This window comes from Taudactylus pleione, unplaced genomic scaffold (genome assembly GCF_031769625.1).
Source record: "Taudactylus pleione unplaced genomic scaffold, aTauple2 ptg000343l, whole genome shotgun sequence".
NCBI lineage: Eukaryota > Metazoa > Chordata > Amphibia > Anura > Myobatrachidae > Taudactylus > Taudactylus pleione.
Window position 1 is genome coordinate 630,674 of NW_028284744.1, and position 27,002 is coordinate 657,675.

Sequence of the window (27,002 nt, forward strand, 5' to 3'; positions counted from 1 at the left end):
CATGGTGCCACCGGTGGGACAAAGGGTGGATGAACTCGGAGAACACCCTGTAAAAAAGTATTAACATGCAGCAAAGAAGCATACCTTCGCTGGAACCAAACTGACAGGGTGGCCAGGCGGAGACAGAGGTCTAACCCAGCCTGGAGAAAAGCAAGTACCCGGGAAACCCTAAAAACCTTAGAGTCATACTTTCTGTGGGAACACCATTGACCAAAAGAATGCCAAACTCTGTAATAGATACGGGCAGAGGAAGGTTTTCGTTCCCTAAGCATTGTTTAAATCACAGAGCTGGAGAAACCTTTTGGCTCTTAAGATGGAACACTCAAGAGCCACGCTGTCAAAGACAGACCGGGTAAGTCCAGATGTAGGTAGAGACCCTGCGCTAACAGATCCGGCCATAGAGGAAGAGGAAACGGAATATCTATGGATAGATTCCGTATGTCGGTGAACCAATGGCGTCTGGGCCAAGCAGGAGCTACTAGTATCACTGTTCCGCCTTCCTGCTTGAATTTCCTGAGGACCATTGGGAGAAGGGAAATCGGAGGAAAGAGATACGCCAGCTTGAAGTCTGCATCTACGAATGCAGCTGAAGGGTCTCTGGTCCTGAACCCATACCTGGGGACCTTGTGATTGTAACATGCGGCCATGAGGTCTACGTCTGGTAGGCCCCATTTGTTCACCAGGAGTTGAAAAAAAATAAGATTTATGGTATAACATACCTTCGTTAACTCTTTTTCTTCGAGGTCCATGGGGTCCACAGCAAATACGTTGGGGTATGTGGTTGGAGTGATCCAGGCACCAAACAGTTAAAACAAGCTCTCAGCTCCCAGGAAGCACTGGGTCCTCCCCACATATACACTGCCCCCGGCTACAGGCAGTCAGTTTGTTACAAAGCCCAAGCAGGAGAAGGCAAAAGGATAAGACGGAAGAACCCTTGTTCTCTAGACCATTCTCTCACAGAAGAGGGAAATCAGAGATACAAAAGATTACCCAATATTTGCTGTGGACCCCATGCACCTCGAAGAAAGAGTTAACGAAGGTATGTTATACCATAGCTCTTATTTTCTTCTTCAGGGTCCATAGCAAATACGTTTGGGATGTCACAAAGCAGTTCCCCTAAGGGCGGGGACGCTCATGTGTCTTAGTAGAAAGGAGAATCCTATGCCCGAAGGAAGCATCCTGAGAGGCAAAGGTGTCAAATGCATAGAACTTTACAAAGGTGTGGACGGAAGACAATGTGGCTTGCCTTTCATAATTGTTCCACAGATGCACCCCAGCGAGCCGCCCATGAAGGTCCCGCCAACCGTGTAGACTGCGCAGTTACAGAGTCTAGCACCACCAGATCGGCCTGAATGTATGCATGAGAAGTTGCCATACGAAGCCATCTGTCCAGAGTCTGTTTACTGGCTGGCCACAAAAAGAGAATCGGACTTCTTCAAGCTGTTGATGCGATCCACATAAATACGTAGCGCACGAACAACATCCAGAGAAGCCTCACCTACCGAAAAGCCTGAAGTCTGAAAAGCTGGGACCACAATTTCTTCATTTATATGAAAACACAATACCACTTTAGGAAGGTATCCCGCCTTAGGGCCTGATTCAGAGCTGCTCGTAAGCGGCCGCTCGTTCGCTCCGAGCGATGTTCGCACATCTGTGCATGCGTATGGGTCGTAATGCGCATGCGCCAACCAGTCATTGCGGTCGGAAATCGAACGCTCGCAAAATAAGGAGTGCCTGCTAATTTGAGTGACAGGATGAGGCGTTTGTGGGTGGTAACAGGGGAAGGTGCTTGAAAACGGGGAGTGGAGATTCGAACGCAGGCGTGCCAAACGGTCAAAACGGGCGTTTTATGGGTGTGCATAATTAACAAAGCAGTGTCATCGACCACGTCACTTGGTTGTTTCTTAGCCTGAACTGTTCGCATGATTGTGGTAGGAAAATCCAACCACAAGCACTGCGAGCAGTTCAGACGCCTTTCGATGTACTCAATTAATCTAATAAATAGCGGAGATGACTTAAGATGCGAGCGGCCAGGGGGCATCTCTACAAAATAGCGAGCGCATGTTTCGTTCGCTTGCTCAGAAATAGAGGCGTCAACAGACCGCAAAGAACGAGGGCTCAATTTAAATAGCCGGCCCCTTTTTCTGAACGAGCGAGCGCAAATAGCGTCCGGCTCTGAATCAGGCCCTTAGTACGCAGTACCGCTCTATCCTGATGGAATATCAAAAACAGAGAGCGGATAGAAAGAGCTGACAATTCAGAAACCCTTACGGGCAGATTCAATAGCAAGAAGAAAAATGATCTTTGCTGTCAACCACTTGAGGTCTACTGATTTCAGGGGTTCAAATGGGGGAGCCTGTAAAGCCCTGAGAACTAATGTCAAATCCCATGGGGCAACCGGGGGAACAAAGGGCGGTTGAACCCTTAGAACACCATCTTCTGCTGAAACCAAACCGAATGTGCCGAAACCTGAACTCTCAGGGAGGCCAGACGGAGACCTCGCTCTAAACCAGTCTGTAGAAAAGAAAGCACTCGAGAGACCCTAAACACTTTAGGGTCATATCTTCTCAGTTCACACCACTGAAAAAAATGAGTGCCAAATCCTATAATAAATGTGGGCAGAGGAAGGTTTGAGCCCTCAACATTTACCGTATTACAGAATCAGAAAAACCCTTTGTCTTTAAGACGGAGGCCTCAAGAGCCATGCCGTCAAAGACAGGAGGCAGATCCGGATACAAGCAAGGACCCTGTATTAACAGGTCCGGCCTTAGAGGAAGAGGCCACGGAGTGTCTATGGAGCGACTCTGTAGATCGGTGAACCAATGGCGTCTGGGCTACGCAGGAGCTATCAGCATTACTGTACTGCTTTCCTGCTTGACCTTCCTGATGACCCTGGGAAGCAGAGCCAAAGGCAGAAACAGATACGCTAGTCTGAAATTCCACCTCACTGCCAGAGCGTCTACAACCCGTACCTGGGCACCCTGTGGTTGTGCCTTGAGGCCATTAGGTCTATTTTCTATCTGTCCACCAGGCTCTGAAATACCTGTGGATGAAGAGCCCACTCACCAGCGTTTATATCCTGCCGACTCAGGAAGTCCGCTTCCCAATTTAGGACCCCTGGTGACATTCTGCCCAGACGAGAAATTTGTGATACTTCTGCCATGGCGTCCCGACTCCGTGTGCCTCCCTGATGATTGTGGTAGGTTACCGGTGTGACATTGTCGGATTGTACCTGTACAGGTCTGCCCTTCAGTATTCCCCGAGCCTGCACCAGCGCTCTGAATACTGCCCTCAGTTCTAGGACATTTATGGACAGAAGACTCTCTTCCTTGAAAAGTTTGCTGACCTGTCACAGACGCCCAGCCGTGAAAACTGGCATCGGACGTGAGGAGTGCCCGATCTGAAATCCAAAATGGGCGACCCTGGTTAAGACGGCACGTCCACAACCACCACGACGGACAACCGAACCTCTGGTGAGAGACGGATCATCTGAGATTTTATTGAGCGGTACTCCCCGTTCCAGAGCAAGAAGATCAACTGCTGCAATGGTCTGGAGTGAAATTGGGCATATTCCACCATGCTGAAGGTGGACACCATCGACCTCAGCACCCACATTGCTGATTGCACAGACACCAGCCTGTTGTGAAGCAATCTGTGTATCCGCAACTGAAGGGCCACAATCTTGCCTTCCGGGAGATATATCCTCTGTGCCAAGGAGTCCAGGCGTGCCCCTAAATGTACCATCTGCTGCACTGGAAGAAGTGATGACGTCTTCTAATTTATAATCCAGCCGTGACTGTGTAGACAGGAAACTGTCAGTCCAAGATGATACTGCAACTCCTGTGGAGACTGCCCCAACAACAGGAGATCGTCCAGGAATGGTAGAATTCGGACGCCCTTTCGCCTGAGACATGCCATCATTACTTCCATAACCTGGTAAACACCCGAGGGGCTGTTGATAAACCAAAAGGCAGTGCCTGAAACTGGAAGTGTTTCTGTCCCACTGCAAACCACAGAAACTGCTGGTGGGATGGTGTAATTGGTATATGCAGATAAGCATCCTGGATATCCAAGGATACCATGAAATCCCCCAACTCCATTGCCAACACAATCGACCGCAGTGTTTCCATACGAAATCTGGGCACCCGAATAAATGTGTTGAGCCCTCTTAGGTTCAAAATAGGCCGGTAGGACCCATTTGGTTTCTGAATCAAGAATACGTTGGAATAACCACCTTTCCGTAATTGATTCCCTGGAACCAGGATAATCACACCTGACATTAGTAGGGAACGTATAGCCTGTTGGAGGGCCAAGGCTTTTGCAGAACCTACTGCCTGAGTTATGCAAAAGAACCTCTGAGGAGGACTTCTCCAGAATGTCAGGGCGTATCCCCGGGAGACTACTTCCCGAACCCAGGCGTCTGTTGTCATGAGATGCCAGGTGTCTGAAAACTGAAGAAGTCGGCCTCCTACCCTTGGATCACCCAGGGGGAGGACCGCCCCATCAGGCCACAGGATTATCCTGGGACCTTGAAACCGGACGTTTGTTCGGTCAGGGTTTCTTAGATGATGGTTTTCTGCTAAAAGTGGTTCTAGATGAGGACTGACCTCTAACCCCCTGCGGCCGAAAGGACGTCCATTTAGGTCTGGCAACCGATGCTGAGGGTAGACCAGCAGTTTTAGAGGCTGCTACTGTAGCCACAATCTTGTCCAGTTCCGTGCCAAACAGAATACCTCCCGTAAACAGAAGGGATTATAAGGCCTTCTTGGACTCTGCATCTGCCTTCCAATCCCTTAACCACAGGGCTTTGCGCGCCACAATCGAGACAGCCGATGCTTTAGAAGATAATATACCGGCATCCAATGCTGCCTCTCCCAAATAGGATGCAGCCTCCTTGACATAGGAAATAATGTCCAGCTGTTTCTTGGACATTTCTGGAAGAGATTCCGCCAGTGTCCTCATCCATTCTTCAATGGCTTTGGAAACCCAAGCCGTAGCCATAGCTGGGCGAGTGGCCGCTCCTGAGAGCGAGAAAACTGTCTTGAGACAGGCTTCAAGCCTCCTATCCGTGGAATTTTTAAGAGAGGATGCAGATGGTATGGGCAATGTGGCACTCCTTACCAGATGTGCCACATGCACGTCTACTGACGACGGAATTTTCCATTTAGCACACTGCTCCGACGGAAACTGGTATAATGGTGAAGGTTGGGTAGGACTGCGCTCTGCTGTGTGGGCAGATGTGACATGTTAATGGGCTGAAAGGTGTGCTATATGAGTGAGTGGGGTGCTGCACTTCCTGATCGCAGGCGTACCGGGTCCTGCGTAAAAATATGAGATATGGTAAGAACTTACCCTTGTTATCTCTATTTCTACGAAGTCCATAGGGTTCCACAGGATACCTTGGGGTATAGGTGTGACGTCAGTCGCCGAGCACCATAGAGTTAAGCTTTTCAGCCTCCCAGGATGCACTAGGGTCCCCCTCCAATACCCCGAGCCAAGGCACCTCAGTTAGTTATCAAGCCATAGGCCGGAGGAGGAGAAGGAAGAGAGAGAAAAAAGATCTGGACACATACAAGAATCACATTCTCACCAGAGGGAGATGGAAAACCGGTGACCAGAGCAAAGCCCATCTGCAGCACAGGTGCGACAGGGCGGGAGTACTGTGGAACCCTATGGACTTCGTAGAAATAGAAATAACAAGGGTAAGTTCTTACCATATCTCATATTTTCTACTTCAGGGTCCATAGGGTATCCCCAGGATACCTTGGGGATGTCCCAAAGCAGTATCCTTTAAGGGTGGGGACGCTCCTGTGCAGAAAGGAGAATCCGCCGCCCGAAGGAAGCATCCTGAGAGGCGAAGGTGTCATACCTGTAAAACCTCACGAAGGTATGGACAGAAGACCACGTAGCAGCCTTGCAGAACTGGACTGCAGAGGCACCACGTCGAGCTGCCCACGAAGGACCCACCGACCTAGTGGAATGAGCCTTCAGAGAAGGAGGAACCGGTAGGCCTTCATGAAGATAAGCTTCAGAAATAGCCATACGGCTATGGCCGTATGGAGATCCTGCCACCAATAACGGCTGCCAAAGAGCCATAGAGGACAAACAAAGTGTCCGACTTCCTAAACGAAGAAGTGCAGTCAACATAAATCCTTAAGGCCCGCACAACATCCAAAGAGGCCTCACCCACGGAAAGACCCGGTGAGTTAAAGGCCGGAACAACGATTTCCTCGTTAACATGAAACTGGGAAACAACTTTGGGAAGAAACTCGGGCCGAGTGCGGAGCACTGCCCTGTTCCCATGAAAAACCAAGAAAGGGGGTCTACAAGAAAGAGCCCCTAAATCAGAAACACGTCTGGCCGAAGCAATAGCCAGAAGGAAAACAGTCTTAGCTGTTAGCCATTTAAGATCCACTGAGCTCAGTGGTTCAAACGGCGGTCCTTGGAGAGCCCTCAGGACCACAGCCAAATCCCAAGGCGCCACATGTGGAACAAAGGGCGGCTGAATGCGGAGAACACCTTGCATAAAGGTGCGCACATCCGGGATTATAGCAATCCTACGATGAAACCAGACAGATAGGGCCGAAACCTGTACCTTCAAAGAAGCAAGGCGAAGCCCATGATATTGTCCCGCTTGCAGGAAGGCGAGAATCCGAGACAGACGAAACTCCCGCGGTGCATAACCTCTCGGTCGACACCACTGGAAGAACATATGCCACACGCGATGGTATATCCTCGCAGAAGACTGTTTCCGAGCTCGCAACATGGTACGCACCACAGAGCTGGAAAACCCCCGGGACCTCAGCATGGCCGTCTCAACAGCCACGCCGTCAAAGACAGCCGAGTCAGGTCCGGGTGAAGACAAGGATCCTGAGACAGAAGGTCCGGTTGTAGCGGCAACCACAGAGGACTGTCCACGGACAGTCTGAGAACCAGTGCCGAAGGTCTGAGAACCAGTGCCGTCTGGGCCACGCGGGAGCTATCAACAGGAGCGTCCCTCCTTCCTGTTTGAATTTCCGGATTACCCGTGGAAGAAGGGAAACCGGAGGAAACAGGTATGCGAACCGGAACGTCCACCGGACGGACAGAGCATCCACCAGAGATGCCCCTTCGTCTCTTGTGCGAGACCCGTACACCGGCAACTTGTTGTTGTGCCGGGACGCCATGAGGTCGATCTCTGGAAGACCCCACCTGTCCACCAGTAGTTGAAAAACGTCCGGGTGCAGGGACCATTCCCGCGGATGAACGTCCTGGCGACTTAGAAAGTCCGCCTCCCAATTTAGCACTCCCGGGATGTAGACCGCTGATATGGCTGGAAGATTGCGCTCCGCCCAAACCAGGATCCGAGAGACCTCTACGAGAGCCGCCCGACTGCGAGTTCCTCCTTGCCTGTTTATGTGGCCACGGTGGTAGCGTTGTCCGACTGGACCTGCACCGGGTGACCCTGGAGAAACCGATGTGCCTGCTGGAGAGCATTGAAGACCGCACGGAGTTCCAAGATATTTATTGGAAGCTCCGCTTCTGTCGGCGTCCACCTGCCCTGGAACAAGTGTGGACCCGAAACTGCTCCCCAGCCTCGAAGACTGGCGTCCGTTGTCAACAGGACCCAATTTGGAACCCAGAACGGACGTCCCTTGTTGAGGTGGGTCATCTGTAACCACCAAGCAAGGGACAGGCGAACCTCCGGGGTGATCACAATCGTCTGGGACTTCAGAGACTGAGGCAGCCCGTTCCACTTGGACAGGATCAGGTGCTGCAGAGGTCTGGAGTGAAACTGGGCAAATTCCACCATGTCGAACACCGACACCATGGAGCCCAGTAACCTCATCGCAGAGTGTAGGGACACCCGGCGGCTGTGCAGACAACTGCGCACCCTTGACTGTAAAGCAGAGATCTTGTCCTCCGTCATGAAGATCCTTTGCTGTCCCGAGTCCAATAAGGCTCCCAGATGCAGAATCCTCCGAGACGGGATTAGAGTGGACTTCTGCCAGTTGATTAGCCAGCCGTGCCGTTGCAGCAGTGCAATGGTCAGGTCCAAGTGGCGTAACAGGAGCTCTGGAGATCCTGCCACCAATAACAGGTCGTCCAAGTACGGCAACATGCGGACTCCCTGCAGCCGCAGAGAAGCCACCATGACCGCCATCACCTTGGTGAAAACACGTGGTGCTGCCGCCAGGCCAAAAGGTAACGCCCGAAACTGGAAGTGGTCGCTGCGGATTGCAAACCTGAGGAACTGTTGATGGCGCAAAAGAATAGGGACATGCAGGTAAGCATCCTGTATGTCCAATGAAACCATGTAGTCCCCAGGTTCCAGCGCCAGAATGATGGACCGTAGGGTCTCCATCCGAAACTTCGGAACCCGCAAAGACTTGTTGAGTGCTTTGAGGTTGAGAATAGGACGATACGACCCATTGGGTTTCTATGCCAAAAAAATATTTGAATAGAAACCCTGGCCCCTCTGGGAGAATGGAACAGGCACTATAACTCCAGCCCGGAGCATAGTGTGCAATACCTTCCGCAGCTCCGTAGCCTTGTTCCGGTCTGATGGTAGACCCGTGGTGAAGAATCGCGCCGGGGGTCTGTGCCGGAAGGAGAGGGCGTACCCGTTGGAGACCACCTCGAGAACCCAAGTGTCTGTAGTAGTGGCCGACCAACACTGGGCGAACTGCAGCAGGCGGCCTCCCACCCTGGGATCCCCCAAAGGGAGGCCCGGACCGTCAGGCCGCAGGCTTGTCATCTGGCTTGGGGGCCGGACGTCTGGTACTCCATGCCTGCTTCCGGGGCTTGGCCGATTTCTTAGGGCCAGCCTGTCGAGGAAACGACTGTGGTTTGGGCCTGCCCTGGGCCCTAGATGACCGAAAGGACGATGGTCCAGAACCAGAAGGAGCAGCGGCCGACGGGAGACAAGTCGATTTGGCTGCCGCCAGCGTGGCCACAATCTTATCCAGATCCGGACCGAAGAGAACTTCTCCGGTAAACGGCAACGCCTCCAGACCCTTTTTGGAATCTGCGTCCGCCTTCCAGGATCGCAGCCACAAGGTGCGACGAGCAGCCACCGCTGAAGAAATTCTAGACACCAGAGTACTAATGTCTAGGGCCGCCTCGTTGATATAAGTGGCCGAATCACGGAGATTACCAATCAACTCCACCTGTTCGGCCGGACAGTCGGAATCAAAAGAAGCCTCTAATGAATCCGCCCAGCGCTCCATCGCTCTGGCAACCCAGCAAATGGCCATAGCCGGCCGTGCTGCCCCCCCCCGCAAGGGAATAAGCGGACTTCAGGCAGATCTCCACCTTGCGGTCCGTAGCATCCTTAAGGGAGGACATGGATGGCATTGGCAATGTGGCACTACGGACAAGACGGGTCACGTGAGAATCCACCTGTGGAGGGGATTCCCACTTTGCAAAATATATCCGCGAACGGATAAGCCACCGCCAGTCGTCTCTGCGGCTGGTACCTTTTGCCAGGCTGTTTCCACGCATCCTCTAAATGGTCCACTAACTGACCCGACAGAGGAAAGACTGTGTCATCGCCCTTCACATCTTTGAAAAAGGCATACTTAGATTTAGCCGCTGGGGGAACTTCGTCCTCAATCATCAAGGCTGTGCGGACCGCCCGAATAAGTCCAGGAATATATACTTTGGACTTAGCATCAGCGTCCTTAGTGTGGAGAGGTTCCTGATCGTAAGGATCCAGAATCTCCCCATCACCAGACGTCCCCTCGTCATCCTCATAAGTAGCCGACAGAGACGCCACCGGCCGTTTATGCGGCCGCATCACAGACTCCCCTTGCAACACATCCGACAAGTGCTGTACAGAACTCGTCAGGGAGTTAACCCACGCTGGCTCCTGAGAAATCAGGAGCGGGGAAATAGGGAGACTGTGGGGTACCACCAATTGTCGTGGGAAACCCTGCATGGGTGACGACACCACTGACTGCTGGGACAAACCTATCGGTGTAAACGCGGGCTGCGGAGCTAACTGGCCCACTAAGGCTGTAAGCGCCTGAGCGAAACAAGCCCAGGGCGGCTCCTGTACCGGTGCTGTAACCGTAAGCGGCCGCGCCATGGACAAACACTGCCGGCAAAGGCCCTCCGCGCTACCCTCCCCCTCCGCTAACGGTACTTTACACGTAGTACACTGTAGCCGGAGAGGAAAATCACTTTCAGACATGATGGCACCAGGTATGTGACCCCTCTCACCAATTATATAGTAAATAGGCGAGAGACCACCCTGCAGCACCGCACCGCAAGGGCTTAGCAGAAAGAACAGGGACAGAATAAAGCTGACAGTTTACAAGAAAAGTTACAGGCAACAGCGCTAGCACAGTCACATACAATGCAAAGAAAATCAATTCCTGCACTAACAGCGCTGATCACTCAACTACGCAGACACAGGGCCTGGTAGGACACAGCGCTGCATACACAGACCTGACCACAGCGGAGGAGAGGTATGCAGGGGGACCCAGACCACGATGCTTCCTTCCAGGCTTCCAGCAGCGTTCACCATGCGTTCAGAAGAAGATGGCTGCCGAGGAGCAGAGAGGAGGCTGGCCTGGGGGAGGAGCGCTGCCACAGGGCCAGTCGGCAGCATGCAGAGAGGGCTGTGTGCAGCGGGGGAGGCGCCGGCTGTGAGACAGGGAAGGCGCGCTCCCCTGGCATGCATTTAACCCCTGGGACGCCGCAGCGCTACCGCTCTGCTGCGGTCCACTGTCCCAGGGGGTAGTGGAAGCGCAGGTTGGTCGCCTGGCTCCACGCTGCAGCCAGTCCCCAGGGAGCCCCCTGCCTGGGGACTTAGGAACATGTGACCAGCGGGGACCCACCGCGGGACCCCGCTGCTTACCTTTGTCCCCCTTGAATCCGGCCATGGTCCGGAACATCTGGGGTCACCGCTAGCTGTGACCCCAGATGCTCACCAGCATCCCTGGATCGGTACCGGCGTTCTGGTACCGGCGGGGGTGTAGGGAAGACAGCATGGACGTCAGGACTGACTGTCCATGCTGTACATCCAGATGTGCAGCCACAGCTGCATAAAAGAAAGCTTCAGGGGCTCTTCTAGCCCCCACTCCGACAGGTGCACCCGACTCCGGCCGGGCACCAAACTAAACTGAGGTGCCTTGGCTCGGGGGCGGGGTATAGGAGAGGGACCCTAGTGCATCCTGGGAGGCTGAAAAGCTTAACTCTATGGTGCCCGGCGACTGACGTCACACCTATACCCCAAGGTATCCTGTGGATACCCTATGGACCCTGAAGTAGAAATTTGATAGAGACGGTGGGGTACGGAAGGTGCGCTCGCCCTGTGGGTGCAATGATGATGGGAGAGTGTTGGACTGTGTATGAGGTTGCTAGTGTGTGTGGTGTGAATGAGTGGGGAGGGGTGGACCAATGGAATGACAGAGGCGGACACAAGGTGGGAGCAAATGGTTTTATTGGAGTAGTCACAGTGCTTCTGCTATATAGTCCCGGACAACAAGGTGGGTGAGAGAGGTGGGGGGGAGAGACTGGGGAGGTGGGTCGACCCTTTCAGGGGGCTCCTTTCCGTACGGTTCAATAGACCGGCACGTTACCCCTGCTGGACACTACGGTCGACAGTCTTGGGAGTCTCGGTGGGTGAGGGGAGGAGAGCGATATGGTGTGGTGGGTGGGTGTAGTACACATGGCGGCATCCCGCATATGAATGAAAAGTCTCGGAGTCTTGTACCTACCGGTAGGTAAGGCCTGAGGTCGGTAGGCCATAGGGGTGTTGCGTCGCTGCAGTTCCTTGTTGACTGATTGAAGCTGCTGCGGTGGTAAAGATGAGTAGCTCTTGTTCAAGAGGATCTTCTATTTTGCAGCGGTCAGCATTCACAACCAGCTGGTGGTTGTGAATGCAGCAGTGGGGCGGAGTTGCTTCACTGGTGCCGGGTCACTGGGGTGGGGGGTGAGTCCCCCTGTGAGAGCCGGGGGTGCGGTGTGGGTCACCCTTCTGGCAGGTAGATGGACTGCCCGGGACAGGCTTGATGTGTGACGATCTGCGGTCTGTATGGTTAGGGTGGAGGCACTTGCAGCAGCAAGTGCGGGGGCGGTGCAAATGGGATGGTTGAGGCCAACCGGAGGTCCCCGTGGGGATGAGGAGCTTCGGTGGGAGTAGGCCGTGGGTCTGGAATGTGGGCGTATGCGGTCTCCAATGCGTTTCGGCAGGGGTTCTGCCTTCTTGTAGGAGGTAAGGCACGGGTATAAGGCCGCATCCTTTTTAGCAAGATGGAACTTCTTATCCAGAGCATCCCCCAAAAGTTCCAACAAGTGTTCAGATTTGGGAAACTCAGCCTTCACCACTCTCTGGCACTTAAATACCGGCGCCTTTCTTTGCAGTGGTTCTCCCTCATCTATGCTCAACACAGCTTTGACTACCCTAATTAAAAAAAGGGACATCTGCTGCTGGAAAATGATCCCCATCCTCTCCCAAGTGAGAGATTCTTGAGAGGAATCATGCGCCTCCTAACCCTCATCAGAGGAAGTACCGAAGTCTGTGGCCTGGCCTGCATGCGAGACCGAACGCCTTCTGGTCTTTGGCTGCACTGATCTAGCTGCTTGTAGCGGTTGCTGAAAAGCTGCTGAAGATGAGTCCATACCCTGACTAGAGTGCGCATACATGTCCATCCAAGATGGAAGCATAGGGGGCATAAACATAGCAGGCTGCAGCTGCTGAGGATATCTCAAAACTGGGGCCACCAGTCGTTCCACAACCTGTGCCATGATCTGGGAATAAGAAGCCCAAGGGGGCTCTTGTCCAGAGGCTGGAAAGTTTAACTGATGTAGTGACTCCTTAAAACAGTGACCACATAATCCATTTTGTATGAAATCCTGTGTGGATAAGCCCGCTTTGCAGGCCATACATGACACCAGCACAGAGGCCTCCGCCACCTGTCTTTCAGATTCTTTAGACATAATGATTCTTTATGCAAAGTTCTGAGCACACGTGACAATGTTTCACCCCAACTACCCCACACACCTTTAGCAGAGGGTTATAAGGAGAAACAGCAGTGATCGGTTAACAGACTGACAGTTATAAAGACATAAAAGGCAGTACCACACACAGCAGCTTTCAAAGGCACATGCAATGTATAATATATCCCCTTATATGAGTATATGCATCTTAAGCTCTTTGGCCCTGATTCAGAGCCGGACGCTCTTTCAGAGCGCTCGCTCTGAATGATGGCATTTTCTATTTTTTAATGGAACCAGCCTCCAGGCTGCTCGCTAAGCTGTGGGTGACCACCAACAGCTTTTGCAAGCGGCCAGGTGATGGTCGCAACCATCAGGCTAGCGACGAGACCCTTGTGGTAGGGTCTCGTTCCCGCAAGCCCCAGTGAGCTTCCTGCTATAATAGAGCAGGAAGCTCAACTACTGACATCACGAGTGATGTCAGTAAGGCCGCCCTCAAAAGACAGGCGTTCTTTCGGGAACGCCTCCGTTTGGCCAGTCACCCCCCTTCCCCACCTACAAAACAGGGTGAGCTGTCAATCAACAAATAGACAGCAGCCCTGTTTTGCTGCGAGCCCCGGAGCGAGTGATTTCTCGCTCGCTCCGGGGCTCGCGTGCGCACTGCCCGACCATCGACCCGCTTGCGAGCGGGTCTGAATCAGGCCCTTAATTCACTACGAACAGCCTCAGGCCTAGTAGGCTATAGAGCTCTGTATAACCAGTCACCGTGGGAGAGGCATACAGGGAGACTGACCCAACCTCCTGAGTGCACAGCCACCGAGAGCACCTGAGAGTGGTCTCTGGCCGACTTATATAGAAGGAGGCTGGGAGGAGCAACCCAGACGTGGGAACCTAGAAGGGCCAGCATGAGGGTTGGGGGAACCTCCCCTATGCTGTATGGATCCACCCGGCTCAATGACATGGACGCCGCCACTGACCCCCCCGGCTGTCAGGAATCCGTCAAGTCCCTGTGGTCTAGTGTGGGAGGCAGTCTACCTGGCTCCTCACTACAGGGTTTCCCCAGCCAGGCTCCACTCCCGGAGGATGGACCACCACATGGCTCTGGCGTCAGCGGCCGCCGAAACCACCTTACCTGCATCCCCATGCATCCCGGTTGCAGTCCAGGGCCTTGTGCCCCTACCGAAATCACTGGCTTTACACCAGTGTTGCGGTACCGGCGGGGGTAGATGGAGCAGCGACCCGAGTGTCTCCTGTCAGATGCTTAGCTGCTTCAGGTTCCCCATCCACAGCACACGCCGCTTGCTCAAAAGGAAATACGACTTGTCTCTGGGACTGCTCCTGCAGTCCCACTGTCAATAAGGTGCCTTCTCGCACCAAACAGAACAACTGACTGCCTGTAGCCAGGGGAGGGGTATATGTGGGGAGGACCCAGTGGATCCTGGGAGCTGAGAGCTTGTTTTAACTGTTTGGTGCTTGGATCACTCCAACCACATATCCCAACGTATTTGCTGTGGACCCCGAAGAAGAAAACGCCTGGGTGGAGAACCCACTCTCCGGAGTGTATGCCCTGATGACTTAGAAAATCCGCTTCCCAGTTGAAGACTCCCTTGATGAATATTGCCAAGATAGCCGGAAGATGATGTTCTGCCCAGGTCAGATGACTTTCCTGATATGTCCATCTTCCCTGAAAGGTGTGATGACCTGGAGTGGAACTGAGCATATTCCACCATCTCAAAGGTGGATACCACTGACCCCAAGACCTGCATCCTCGATAGAATGGATACCCGAAGCTCGCTGCCTTGGTGTCATCCTTGACTCTGAACTGTCCTTTGTTCCCCATATTCATCTGTCTCAAAACCATGTTACATACTGTACATCTAAAAAATATATCCAAAATTCGACCATATCTCACGCAAGGCACTGCAACATACATCTCTTCACTCATCTCAAAATATCTCCCAACCCGACCTCTCCGCTCAGAACAAGATCTGCATCTTTCATCTCCACGCATTACTTGCTCCAATTCACGGTTACAGGACTTTCTTCGGGCGGCACCCACTCTATGGAATGCCTTACCATGCACAATAAGACCTACATCTAGTCTCCAATCCTTCAAGCGTTCCCTGAAAACTCACCTCTTCAGGCAAGCTTATCAGATTCCAGAACCGCCCACATAACCTTCATAGATTCCATGTCTAATTACATCCCCTTTCACAGTCAACAAATAACCTCACACATTGTCTTTCTTTCACATCATCCTGACATTTGGCCGACATTCCTGTGTGACTGGATCATGCAGCCCACCAAGAAACTCTGCATTCTGGCTTAACCAAATTGCAATATATAGCACCTATCCTTTTGTATCAATGTCTATTTCCCTATAGATTGTAAGCTTGCGAGCAGGGCCTTCCTACCTATATATCTGTCTGTTATTACCCAGTTCTATTAACGTTTACAATTGTAAAGTGCAATGTTATATGCTGCGCTATATAAGAAACTGTTAATACATAAAAATAAATAAATACCCTTCGATTGCATAGCAATTTGCGTACTCGCAATGATAGGGCCGCAATCTTCTCCCCTAGCAGAAACACCCTTTGTGCCTGATAATCTAGAAGTGCCCCCAGATGTACCATCTGCTGTGTTGGAGAAAAAGGATTTCTTCCAATTGATTATCCAGCCGTGTGACTGTAGGCAGGCAATGGTCAGTTGAAGATGGTGTTGTAAAGTAGCTGGAGACTGAGCCAATATAAGAAGGTCGTCCAGGAATGGAGGAATTCTGATTCCCTTACGCCTAAGGTAGGCTGTCATAACCGCCATTATTTTGGTGAAGACCCGAGGGGCCGTTGATAGACCAAAGGGCAGTGCCTAAAATTGGTAATGTTGTTGCAGGACCGCAAACCGTAGAAATTGTTGGTGGGATGGTGTAATAGGAACATGTAGATACGCATCCTGAATGTCCAGGGAAGCCATAAAATCCCCAGGTTCCATTGCCAAAATAATTGATCGAAGAGTCTCCATACGGAACTTGGGTACACAGAAACTTGTTGAGGGTTTTCAGATTCAGAATAGGGTGATGCGACCCATTTGGTTTCTGAACCAAAAATAGATTGGAATAATAACTCCTTCCTTGTTAAACCACAGGAACCGGGATTATCACCCCTGCCCGCAGCAGGGAGTAAATGGTCTCCAGGAGGGCCAAGGCCTTGATAGAATCTGATGGGGGAGTTGTACAAAAAGGAGAGTAATGGTAAAACTTACCTTGGTTAACTCTTTTTCTTTGAAGTACGTAGGGTCCACAGGGAGACATTGGGGTGTAGGTGGGACCTGGAGGACCGGACACCAACAGCAAAGCTTTTCAATACCAGGATGCTCCGGTCCTTCCCCCTATACCCCGCCCACAGCACTTGAGTTTTCTTAAAAAGTCCAAGGCAGGAGCAGGAAAGGAGAGAAGGAAGACTGGTACACACAGAGAAGGAAACAAGTGACCAAAAGAAGAAACCCATAGAAGCTAGGAGCGTCAGGGCGGGTGCCCTGTGGACCCTATGGACTTCGAAGAAAGAGTTAACCAAGGTAAGTTTTACCATAACTCACCTTTTCTTCTTCAGGGACCATAGGGCTCCACAGGGAGACATCGGGGATGTTCAAGGGCAGGTACGCTCCTGAGCCAATACGAGAACCTTACACCCAAACTAAGCATCCCGAGAGGCAAATGTATCAAAGCCATAAAACCAAAGAAAGGTGTGGACAGAACACCAGTTGCCCGTCTTGCATAGCTGTTCAGCTGAGGCACCAGGTCGGGCTGCCCATGAGGAACCCACAGAGCGAGTAGAATGAGCAGAGACTGTAGTCGGTACAGGAAAGCCCGCCTGCGTGTAAGCTGTGAGATAGTCATGCAAATCCATCTGGCCAGAGTCTGTTTGTTAGTTGGCCATCCCTTCTTGTGGATTCCATATAGGACAAAGAGGGAGTTCGATTTCTGGATGGAAGCAATACGGTCCACGTAGATCTTTAGACTACGGACCACATCCAAAGAGGCCTCACCTGCCAAGAGGTCTGGTGAATTAAAGGCCGGAACCACAATTTCCTCTTTTAGGTGGAAGCGAGAAACCACCTTGGGAAGGAAGCCAGGGAGTGTTCGAAGAACAGTCCTGTCCTGATGGAATATCAAAAAGGGGGAGCGACATAAAAATCTGAAACCCTACGGGCACATTCTATAGCCAGAAGAAACAGTCTTCGCAGTGAGCCATTTGACATCCACTGATTCCAGGGATTCGAATGGAGGTTCCTGAAGTGTTTGGAGCACTGCAGGATGAACACTGCGGAGATGGCTGAGAGATTGCGCTCGGCCCAGGTGAGAATGGGGGACACTTCTGTCATTGCTGACTGACTTGGAGTGCCCCCTTGGTGATTGAGCCCTGGCGTTGTCGGACTGTACTTGTACTGGTCTGTTTTTCAGAACATTCTGAGCCAGAGTGAGAGCTCTGTAGATGGCTCAAAGTTCCAGGATGTTGATTGGTAACATTGCCTCGAATGGGGACCATCAGCCCTGGAAGGAGTGCTGGCCGGTTACTGCGCCCCTCCCTCGGAGGCTTGCGTCTGTGGTGAGGAGAGCCCAGTCCGGAATCCAAAAGGGACGACCCTGGTTTACATGGGAAGTCTGTGGCCACCATGCTAGGGACAGGTGAACCTTTGAGGGGAGGCTCATCGTCTGGGATCTGAGCAGATGGGGTAGCCCGTTCCACCTGGAGAGGATCAGGTGTTGGAGGGGCCTGGAGTGAAACTGGGCGAACTCCACCATGTCGAAGGTGGACACAATTGATCCCAAGGCCAGCATTACAGAGTGAATCAACACTCTGCGATTGTGAAGCAGTCTGCATAGTCTATGCTATAGTGCTGAAATCTTGTCCATCGTTAGGAAGATTCTTTGAACTCAAGAGTCTAGGAGGGCTCCCAAATGTACCATCCTTTGAGAGGGTGTAAGAAAAGACTTTTTCCAGTTGATCAGCCAACCATGCATTTGTAGAAGGGTAATGGTTACCTGCAGATGGCGGTGACAAGTCTCTAGGGAGCTTGCCAATAGCAAGAGATCGTCCAAGCACGGGAGCAGTCTGATCCATTGATGACGAAGAGAGGCCACCATAACTGCCATGATCTTGGTAAAGACCCGAGGGGCCATTGAGAGGCCAAACGGCAGAGCCTGGAATTGGTAATGTTGCTGCAGTGTAGCAAACCGGAGATATTGTTGATGAGAGGGAGCTATAGGTACATGTAGGTAAGCGTCCTGAGTGTATAGGGATATCAGAAAATCTAATGAAAATAAACCAACAGAATTATATGAAATTAAATCTTAACTTTTAATAGTGAACTTGGTAAGATAAATTCTCTTCAGTTAGGTAACTCACATGTAAAACAAATACATATAGTGAACAAACGTAAACCACATGTTGTAATCAGAATACAGTAAGAAAACAATTGTTGGTATATATCATAATATATGAGAGTGATTTATCTTGTATCACAAGTCATAGATTGAATGGCAGGAGGGAACAAGAGTATTTAGACCCTATATGTACCAAGTGCATCAATCAGTGTAAATCCGCTGCCAGTAAGAATGATGTATAAACATGGATAAAGAGCACAGATGTTACAATCAGGACTAAGGAAAGCACTCAGTTTATATACTATTAGTATAAATTCAGTTAAGTAACTCACATGTAAAACAAATATATGTAGTGAACAAACGTAAACAACATAAATGTTGCAATCAGCATACAGTAAGAAAACAAATATTAGTATATATGATGATACAGTCAGGTGTATAAATATTGGGACATTGACAGAATTGTCACATTTTGGCCTCTATTCACCACCACAATGGCTTTGAAATGAAACAAACAAGATGTGATTTACCTGCAGACTTTCAGATTTAATTTGAGGGTAATTACATCCAAATCAGGTGAACGGTGCAGGAATTACAACGGGTTCTATATGTGCCTCCCACTTTTTATGGGGCCAAAAGTAATGGGACTATCAACTCAAAAGCTATTTCATGGACAGGTGTGGGCTATTCCCTCGTTATTTCATTATCAATTAAGCAGGTAAAAGGTCTGGAGTTGATTCTAGGTGTGACATTTGCATTCGGTATCAGTTGCTGTCGACTCTCAATATGAGATCCAAAGCGCTGTCACTATCAGTGAAGCAAGCCATCATTAGGCTGAAAAATCAAACCAAACCCATCAGAGAGACAGCAAAAACATTAGGTGAGGCCAAATCAACTGTTTGGAACATTCTTAAAAAGAAAGAATGCACCGGAGAGCTCAGCAACACCAAAAGACCCGGAAGACCACAGAAAACAACGGTGGTGGATGACAAAAGATTTATTTCCCGGGTGAAGAAAAACCCCTTCACAACAGTTGGCCAAATCAAGAACACTCTCCAGGAGGTAGGTGTATATGTATCAAAGTCAACAATCAAGAGAAGACTTCACAAGAGTGAATCTAGAGGGTTCACCACAAGATGTAAACCATTGGTGAGCCTCAAAAACAGGAAGACCAGATTAGAGTTTGCCAAACAACATCTAAAAAAGCCATTACAGTTCTGGAACAACATCCTATGGACAGATGAGACAAAGATCAACTTGTACCAGAGTGATGGGAAGAGAAGAGTATGGAGAAGGAAAGGAACTGCTCATGATCCAAAACATACCACCTCACCAGTGAAGCATGGTGGTGGTAGTGTCATGGCGTGGGCATGTATGGCTGCCAATGGAACTGGTTCCCTTGCATTTATTGATGATGTGACTGCTGACAAAAGCAGCAGAATGAATTCTGAAGTGTTTCGTGAAATATTATATGCTCATATTTAGTCAAATGCTTCAGAAATCATTGGATGGCGCTTCACAGTGCAGATGGACAATGACCCGAAGACTACTGCAAAAGCAACCAAACAGTTTTTTAAGGCTAAAAAGTGGAATGTTATGCAATGGCCAAGTCAATGCCCTGACCTGAATCTGATTGAGCATGCATTTCACTTGATGAAGACAAAACTGAAGGGAAAATGCCCCAAGAACAAGCAGGAACTGAAGACATTTGCAGTAGAGGCCGCCTGGCAGAGCATCACCAGGGATGAAACCCAGCGTCTGGTGATGTCTATGCGTTCCAGACTTCAGGCTGTAATTGCCTGCAAAGGATTTGCAACAAAGTATTAAAAAGTGAAAGTTAGATTTAGGATTGTTTAGTTTGTCCCATTACTTTTGGCCCCTTAAAAAGTGGGAGGCACATATAGAAACCGTTGTAATTCCTACACCGTTCACCTGATTTGGATGTAATTACCCTCAAATTAAATCTGAAAGTCTGCAGGTAAATCACATCTTGTTTGTTTCATTTCAAAGACATTGTGGTGGTTAATAGAGGCCAAAATCTGAAAATTCTGTCAATGTCCCAATATTTATGCACCTGACTGTATATGGGAGTGATTAACCTTGTATCACAAGTCATTGATTGAATAGCAGCAGGGAACAAGAGTATTTAAACCCTATATGTACCAAATACATCAGTGTAAATCCGCTGCCAGTAAGAATGATGTATAAACATGGATAAAGAGCACAGATGTTACAATCAGGGCTAAGGAAAGCACTCAGTTTAAATATACATAAAATAATGTTTCACCTCAAATGAAATTAGGCCTAAGAGGGGGAGATTTGACCCTCCAAATGAAAGAAAGTGAATGGATCTTTCCACTAGGGACACTGATACCTGGGGGTCTCAATGAAAACATAAATTTTGGAGTTTTTTTGACAGAATGAGTCTCTGTCTTCATTTATTTATCCTCATATGAAATTCCATATCCCTATCCTTTATCAACCCTACCTCCTTATCATCATTATTATATATATATATTTTATTTTCCTTATCTCCTTTTCCTGTTATCTATCCCCCCCTCTGCCTCCTATACTTCCCCCTCTGCCTCCCATACTTCCCCCCTCTGCCTCCCATACTTCCCCCCTCTGCCTCCCATACTTCCCCCCTCTGCCTCCCATACTTCCCCCCTCTGCCTCCTATACTTCTCACATTTAGCCTCCTATACTTCCCCCTCTGCCTCCCATACTTCTCACATTTAGCCTCCTATACTTCTCCCTCTGCATCCTATACTTCTCACATTTAGCCTCCTATACTTCTCACATTTAGCTTCCTATACTTCTCGCCCCCCTTCCCCCCCCCCCCCTTTCCTCACTGGTTCATTACCTGATCCTTCTCCACCTCTGGTACTTTACCTGATCCTTCTCCACCTCTGGTCCTTTACCTGATCCTCCTCCACCTCTGGTCCTTTATCTGATCCTCCTCCACCTCTGGTCCTTTACCTGATCCTTCTCCACCTCTGGTCCATTACCTGATCCTTCTCCACCTCTGGTCCTTTACCTGATCCTTCTCCACCTCTGGTCCTTTACCTGATCCTTCTCCACCTCTGGTCCTTTACCTGATCCTCCTCCACCTCTGGTCCTTTACCTGATCCTCCTCCACCTCTGGTTCTTTACCTGATCCTCCTCCACCTCTGGTCCTTTACCTGATTCTCCTCCACCTCTGGTCCTTTACCTGATCCTTCTCCACCTCTGGTCCATTACCTGATCCTCCTCCACCTCTGGTCCTTTACCTGATCCTCCTCCACCTCTGGTCCATTACCTGATCCTTCTCCACCTCTGGTCCTTTACCTGATCCTTATCCACCTCTGGTCCTTTACCTGATCCTTCTCCACCTCTGGTCCTTTACCTGATCCTCCTCCACCTCTGGTCCTTTACCTGATCCTCCTCCACCTCTGGTCCTTTACCTGATCCTCCTCCACCTCTGGTCCTTTACCTGATCCTCCTCCACCTCTGGTCCTTTACCTGATCCTTCTCCACCTCTGGTCCATTACCTGATCCTTCTCCACCTCTGGTCCATTACCTGATCCTTCTCCACCTCTGGTCCATTACCTGATCCTTCTCCACCTCTGGTCCTTTACCTGATCCTCCTCCACCTCTGGTCCTTTACCTGATCCTCCTCCACCTCTGGTCCTTTACCTGATCCTTCTCCACCTCTGGTCCTTTACCTGATCCTTCTCCACCTCTGGTCCTTTACCTGATCCTTCTCCACCTCTGGTCCTTTACCTGATCCTTCTCCACCTCTGGTCCTTTACCTGATCCTTCTCCACCTCTGGTCCATTACCTGATCCTTCTCCACCTCTGGTCCTTTACCTGATCCTTCTCCACCTCTGGTCCTTTACCTTATCCTCCTCCACCTCTAGTACTTTACCTGATCCTCCTCCACCTCTGGTCCTTTACCTGATCCTCCTCCACCTCTGGTCCTTTACCTGATCCTCCTCCACCTCTGGTCCTTTACCTGATCCTTCTCCACCTCTGGTCCTTTACCTGATCCTTCACCACCTCTGGTCCTTTACCTGATCCTTCTCCACCTCTGGTCCTTTTCAATCCTCCTCCACTTTACCCATTTCCTTTCCCCTTTGTATTTTTTATTTATTTTAATTAATTATAAAAAAAAATTCTCTTCATCAGCGAACACATGACACGTTACACATTACACATTTCCTTCACTATTTATATGACTTCCAATTTTACTTCCTTTACCATTCACCCCTCTTCCCCTCTTTTCATCCCTTTCCTCACAGCATCTCCCTTCAATATGCTAATTTACTTCACCTCACGATCATTTATCACATATACATGTATGACCATTTCATTCATTGTCCTCTCATCTGAGTCATTACCCTGTCACAGTGCTATATAATTTCATGCCCGCACCCTGAGGTTTATCACACAGCATTATCACACAGCTCACAATCACATTTCTCTTATTGCTGTGCTGTCATTCTATGTCATTTTCCCTATCAGGTTATTTTATTTCTATATTATATTTTGATACTCCCTGTTCTTATATCGGTCCATCTATTATTAACTAATCATTTTCTTTTTTACCCATTACTTTCATTAACATCTTATTTTGTGTTCCATATCTCATATTTCTTATTGGTCTTACAAGCCACTCACTCCCTATTTGCCCTTGTACATATCTCTATCATTTACCATTTCCCTTGTTCATTCGTATGATCCACAAGTCTCATGTTCCTTTTTGTTTACTTATGTTAATTGGTAATCAAACCACACCCAGTTAGTCTTTCTAAGGTCCAGATAGGTGGAAACCTTTCTGATCGTTGATTGGCTGTAACAACAGTCAATCTATAACACAGCCCTATGATAGGGCGTATGCTCCTTTAACTAGCAGGAAAATTGAACTCTACCTGATGATCAGGTGACCAAGCCACCCCGGCAAAAAGTGCATCCTGCCTGCAGACTGCATTAGCATCAGCAATCCCACACACACGGCACCACAGCCTTGGTCCGCTGACTATCTTGGCGAGGTAACTTTACTGTCACTTCCATGCACTCTCTCATCTGAGTGCGACCCCCCCTGCATTGCCTAAAGGTAACAGGGGAGAGACGCTGTTTCTCCTCAGACAGCAGAAGTGCCTTTCTGTTGTTTCCTCTGTGTGTTAAGCTATTTGCACTCTCTCATCCCATGTTAGAATTGGACATGGGAAAGCAGAAGCGATTTATGGTTTTATTAACCACAGACCTTACTTTCTTCGGCAGCATTCCCATAAGATCTTTTCCATGTGACACTCATTTATCTTATATGATCTAATTGCTGTTCTTTTATTGTATTGTACCTGTTAGACAGAACTTGGGGCCTGATTCAGAGCCGTTCGCTATTTGCGGTCGTTCGTTCAAAAACAAGGGGTGGCTATTCAAATGATCCGTTCGCAAATTGCAGTCTGTTCACAACACCTCTAAGTCTGAACGAGTGAGCAAAACATACGCTCGTTTATTTGTTAAAAACGCCCCCTGGCCGCTCGCACCATACGTCATGTCCGCTATTTATTAGATTAATCGAGTACATCGACCAGCGTATGAACTGCTCGCTATTCTTGTGGTTGGTTTTTGCTACCACAATCTTGCGAGCAGTTCTGGCTATAAAATAACCCAGTGACGTGGTCAATGACGCTGCTGTATTAATTATGCACACCCATAAAACGCCCGTTTTGACCTTTAAGCACGCCTGCGTTCGGATCTCCACTCCCCATTTTCAAGCACCTTCCCCTGTTACCACCCACATACGCCTCATTCTGTCACTCAAAATAGCAGGCATTCGCTATATTGCGAGCACATGAATTTCGGCCGCACTGACTGGTTCGCGCATGCGTATAACGATCCGTACGCATGCGCAGATGTGCGAACATCGCTCGGAACGAGCGTACTGCCGCTAGCGAGTGGCTCTGAATGAGGGCCTTGATCTTTTTACATGGTGTAATTAATCTTCACCTTACTACTGCCTGAGATCCTGAGCAATTCAACTGTATCTTATTAAACCGGTTTTGCCTTAGAAGTGATATTATAGCAGACCTATAGATTAGAACTGTTGGTGCCTGTATATTGACTCTATATTTTCGATTATTCTTATAATTATACTCATATGTGTGTTTTCTCTCTGACCCACTGTGATTTTCAAACAAGTGGAGTTAGGAAGAGGGGTTAATTCAGTCTTAGATATTCGGCCAGTTTTTTTCACCTTGCCTATAATTAACAGCAGAATTACTTTTATAGATCTAACAGGAGAATATATATGTTTTTAAATACACCTTTTATGCAAGATAAAGGTGAGGTGAAACATTGTTTTATGTATATAAACTGAGTGTTTTCCTTACTCCTGATTGCAACATCTGTGCTTTTTGCCCATGTTTATACATCATTCTTACTGGCAGCTGATTGATGTATTTGGTACATATAGGGTTTAAATACTCTTGTTCCCTGCTGCTTTTCAATCAATGACTTGTGATACAAGGTTAATCACTCCCATATATCATCATATACCTGTGAGGAGTTTGTATATTCTCCCTGTGCTTGCGTGGGTTTCCTCCGGGTACTCCGGTTTCCTCCCACACTCCAAAAATATACTGGTAGGTTAATTGGCTCCCAACACAAAAAAACTAACCGTAGTGTGTATGTGTGTGAGCATGTGTTAGGGAATATAGAGTGTAAGCTCCACTGGGGCAGGGACTGATGTGAATGGACAAATATTCACTGTAAAGCGCTGCGGAATATGTGTGCGCTATATAAAATAACTGGTAATAATAATATATACTAATATTTGTTTTCTTACTGTATGCTGATTGCAACATTTATGTTGTTTACGTTTGTTCACTACATATATTTGTTTTACATGTGAGTTACTTAACTGAATTTATCCTAGTGTATATAAACTGAGTGCTTTCCTTAGTCCTGATTGTAACGTCTGTGCTCTTTATCCATGTTTATACATCATTCTTACTGGCAGCGGATTTACACTGATTGATGCACTTGGTACATATAGGGTCTAAATACTCTTGTTCCCTCCTGCCATTCAATCTATGACTTGTGATACAAGATAAATCACTCTCATATATTATGATATATACCAATAATTGTTTTCTTACTGTATTCTGATTACAACATGTGGTTTACGTTTGTTCACTATATGTATTTGTTTTACATGTGAGTTACCTAACTGAAGAGAATTTATCTTACCAAGTTCACTATTAAAAGTTAAGATTTAATTTCATATAATTCTGTTCATTAATTGTCATTACATTTCCTTTCTAAGAGTGCCCCAACAAAGGCTTATTTGTCTTTTTTCTAGTTTTTGCTCTTTGCATAACTATTTATTATATGTGTATTGCACAAATCCTATGGGTGCACCACCAACATTAGAGTCATCCAGAATTTTTTGTTAAAATGTGTGATAGATCATTACGTTGGTTTTTTCATTTTTGACCTAATCTAATTGTATTAGGCATTATTCACTACCATTTCTCTCACCACTAGTGCGGACTCCTCTGTTTATTCTATACCATAAAATCTCCAGGATCCATGGCTAGGATAATAGCCATACGAAACTTGGGCACCCTGATAAACTTGTTCAGAGACTTGAGGTTGAGGATAGGCCGATGAGACCCATTGGGCTTCTGAACTAAGAAAAAGGGTAGAATAATAACCCTTGCCCCGTTGTAAGGAGGGGACCCGTATTATTATTACTCCTGAATTCAGTAAGGACTGAATGGCATTTTGGAGCAGCAGGGCCTTGGTTGAGTCCGATGGAGGTCCTGTGCAAAAGAACTGTTGGGGAGTGGTCATCTCAGGAAGGAGAGGGCATATGCGTGGGAGACCACTTCTCTTACCCAGGCATCCGACGTAGTTTGATGGCAAACCTGGGCGAATTGAAGAAGTCGGCCTCCCACCCTGGGAGGCCCACCCAGTCAGGCTGCAGGCTTGTCCTCAGACTTGGCAGGTGGACGTCTAGTAGCCCAGGCTTGTTTGGCCCTAGGCTTGGAGGCCTTGGCTGATGTCTGTAGCCGTAGAAAGGATTGACCCTTGGCTTTGCCCTGAGGGCGAAAGGACGGCTTTGTATCATATGCAGAGAGCAGGAATGTTGACTAGTTAGCCGCCAAAGTAGTCACAATTTTATTGAATTCTGGTACAAATAGGATGTTTCCTGCATAAGGCAGAGACTCTAGAGCCCCTTTTGATTCTGAATTTTCTTTCCAGGAACGTAGCCAAAGAATACGACAGGCCACTACCGAAGTGGCAGAAATCCTGGAGGCCAGGAGAGCCGTATCCATAGCTGCCTCAGGAGGCTGCATTCCTAATGTGAGATACATAGTAGAGTTGCTCCCTTGAAATATCAGGGGGAAAAGACTCTTCTAGGGCTTCTGCCAAACTCTCAATGGCTTTTGCCACCCAGGCCGTAGCCCGAGCAGGACAAGTAATAGCTCCTGTAAGAGAGTATATAGATTTATGACAAGCTTCTATAAGTCTATCTGTAGCCTCCTTCAAGGAGGTGGCAGTATGAATGGGCAAGGTGGTATTTTTAACCAGACGTGTTACATGAGAATCCAACGTTGGGGGAACTTCCCATTTAGTACAATCAGTAGCTGGAAGAGGGTAAAAGGAACTGAACAGTTTTGGAATTTGAAACCTTTTACCGGGCATT

The 27,002-nt window shown here is 48.9% G+C and overlaps 1 protein-coding gene across 2 annotated transcripts in view; it reads right to left on the reverse strand.

Annotated features, from left to right (window-relative positions):
* The window catches only part of ERCC2 (ERCC excision repair 2, TFIIH core complex helicase subunit), a 426,580-nt gene that overhangs the window by 362,110 nt on the left and 37,468 nt on the right, over nt 1–27,002 (reverse strand). The gene's annotated exons all lie outside the window — the stretch shown is intronic.